Source organism: Hibiscus syriacus, unplaced genomic scaffold, assembly GCF_006381635.1.
Source record: "Hibiscus syriacus cultivar Baekdansim isolate YM2019G1 unplaced genomic scaffold, ASM638163v2 tig00110391_pilon, whole genome shotgun sequence".
Taxonomy (NCBI): domain Eukaryota; kingdom Viridiplantae; phylum Streptophyta; class Magnoliopsida; order Malvales; family Malvaceae; genus Hibiscus; species Hibiscus syriacus.
The window spans coordinates 118,783-122,138 of NW_024062719.1; the positions used below are offsets into that span (position 1 = coordinate 118,783).

Consider the following 3,356-nt stretch of genomic DNA (forward strand, 5'->3'; position numbering starts at 1 on the left):
GATTTCATGTTGAATGAATTTTTATTTAAAATAATAATAATTATTGTAATTTACCAAAATATACATCTTTAAAAGATTATCTGTAAATGGCAAAACAATAATATTTATATTAATAATAAAAGATATTTTAATCGAGTAAAAAAGAATCTCCAAACTCTTTTTAATACATATTATAGATAGATTATAGATTACATATAAAAAATGTAATGTCCCCGGAAACAATTGCTAAATATTTATCCCTTTAGCCGATTTATGTTTGAATTGATTTGAGCTTTCAGCCCATATTCACAATTGTCAAATAATATTAGTAGTAATAATATTAATATTAATAGTAATAATAATAATAGTAGGAGGAGGTCTAGTAAGATCAGGTGCTCAAGCTTGATCCACCGTGACGAAAACATTTGCCGGAACGGCGACATCCGACTCGATCACGACTCGATTTTTCGACACATTACGCAGGGCATGACTGGGAAATGAGCCGCCGCTGCTTAGTGAATACTGCACATGCTTAATCAGGTTAGGAAATAAAAGCACAGGATTGAAATCAACCGTCCAGGAGCTTCCATTCCCTTCAACAGACCCTCTTGCAACCGTTGACTTCATGTTCATCCCCTTGGCATTATTCCTGTCAACAACAACCTGATCGATTTGTTTGAAAGGGCCATTTGATTGGTCAAGCTGGACTATTTCAACCCCATTATTGGACCCACTGAACATGTTATCCACTATACTCACTCCATTCGCCACCCCATTTATTGATTTCAAGAGGATGAATGCATCTCCCAGGAAGAAACTGCTGGAGATGTGAAGTTGCACTGGGTCCTCGGCCACGATTCCGGTGTAATCGAGGTAAGAATTCACAATCCTGGTTTGTGTGAGACCGGGCAGCTTCAAGTAAATCCCGGTGCCACCGAAACCTGTTGCCTTGTTGTAGCAATGTACCCCGTAAAAGGTATTAGCTTGACCCGATGCCATTATTCCGACAGCGGCCGAAAATATCACCACGTCCGTCACCGCATTATCGTTCCCCATCAGGTTAATGGCGGTGCCGGTATAGTTTCGTTCACCCGCATCCCCACCGGCCGTGATATGCTGACCGAGGAAAGAGTTCCTGATATAAGTCTCGTGCCCACCTTGGACTAAAATTCCATTGCTGGTGAAATGGGCGATGTAGCAGTTGTCAATACTGGTCCTTAGTGAGTTAATTACTGAAATGCCGCCACCCCTGTAATTACAATCCAACAATAAGTCTTTGAAGGTTATGAACTCGTAGTTATAGGATGATGATGATGAGGTAAGCTGCGCATCCAGATTCGAGGAGCTCCCTTCTTTAACTTCTTCTTGACTAGTGCTGCCCGATGAACTTGCAGACAAATCAATAAGATACCCATCAACCGGAAAATCATCCGACGCTCTCAACGTCCCTCCGTGGATCTGCTCCATCAAATTAAACAAGAGTTATATAATGCCAAGAAACAAAAACGTCATTTACGTTTGACACCATTTTTCGACTTTATTTTTTCTTATATACTACATATTTACGGATCTAATTATTCCTGAGGTCCTAACATTTGACTAAAATAACATTATGATCGTACCATTTTATTTTAGGATAAAAAATATATAATTTTCGAACATTGAAAATTTATGGATTAATAATTTTTATCTATAAAAAATATTTTTATTCAAAATAAAATGTTAAAATTTAAAATATTTTTAAAAATTAAAGATTAAATAATTATTTAATTAAACATTAGGGATTTTAGTGCTTATTATTATTATTATTATATATATATAGAACGAGGGAGAGAGGGACATGAGTAGACTGCATAAGTTCCAGGATTATGACCCATACTCGCCTCTCCAACTACTGCTCATAGGAGTTCAACGACGGGATCAATCTTAGAGTTCCACGTGTCTCTTAGCTTGAAATAATAAAAAGAAAATTTGAAACTTGAGAAATAAACCACTGCCCGCGACCTTCTACCCTATAATTAAATGCATTTCAAGCTTTTCCTATCAGAAAACTGCGTGTGCTATATTTTTCTTTTTGAAATTCAAATCCAACTCAGAAATCTGCCATTTGAAATCGTGGTTTGAACTTTTTGATTTCTTTTTGGATTCGATGACAATGGACATGCATTATTCTCTTGTTCAATCACGCGAGTGATTCTAAATTAGAAAGAAAGAGAATTTAAATCGATGGCGTACCATAAGGTTTCCTGCACCCGCAGCCGGTAACCGCAGTGGTTTACTGAGAACGTAATTCCCGCCATCGAGATCAATCCGTGGCCCTCCAAGATTAGTGATCCCCTCCATCAAGAACCCTTCACTTGGGCCGTTAAATGCATCGGCGATTGCCTTGTTGAGCGCCTCCGTGCTGTCTGATTTCCCCGTCGGATCCGCCCCGTAATCCGTTACACGATACACACGTGAACCCGGTGCTCCCTACATATCAATTTTCAGTCACATTGCCAGTAATTAATCTAAGGCAAGGCTAAGAACTCGATCGACAAGAAATCATTACCTGTTGCGGCGAAGCGGATGGGGGAGATCGCCGGACCTGAAACAAGAGAAGCCTTAAACGCTTGTAATTGGCGCATCTGGTCATGGTAATGAGCAGCAGAAAGCTTCCCCGCCGGTGAATTATCGCCGGAAACATCGGTTATGAACAAAGTAACCAAACACGATATGACGGAGAATAAAATGCTTGCCTTCATCATCTTTCAGCCTGTGTTTGTCTCCGTTTTCCGAGAGAAACAAAGAGACGTTTTAAAAGACAAAGGAAAGCAGGAACATGGAAAGAGAAGGGCCCAACTAAGATTAGCGAGGTAATCTATAGAATGTTTTACAAAATTAGATCACACAATTCACACCTTATAGCGTCTGGATTGCTTGCTTAGGTAAAGTCTGTTGGGAATTTAATTACTTGTCTGACAACAAAGTAATCAATTACCAACTTCTTACTTTATTAACCCTAACAAACAAGGTTGACGATCAAACTTTGCTTGCTTCATATGTTTTCCTTAATCTTTTTGAATATATATATACAGATTAATTCATAATCAGTTACTGAGTATATGGTTAAATTAATTGTGGAGTGAAATTAAGGAATATTAAAACTGCAACTAAGAGCATATGTTACAAGGCATGTGATGTAACATACAGAGCTCAATTGAATGGGAATACATGATTGAAGAAGAAGAAATAATTAAGCGGTTGACGAATTCAATGAGATACTCAGATATGATGGAAAGGGAAACGTAAATTTAAAGGAAAGATCCAATTCAATGAAGACAAATTAAGACTATTTCTTTTGTTTTATTTAATTAAAGAATAAACTTTTAAACTCT

General features: G+C 37.7%; 1 pseudogene; it reads right to left on the reverse strand.

Moving 5' to 3' along the window:
- Window positions 1–337: 337 nt before the first annotated feature.
- On the reverse strand, window positions 338–2,877 carry LOC120123216 (annotated as a pseudogene).
- Window positions 2,878–3,356: the final 479 nt, after the last annotated feature.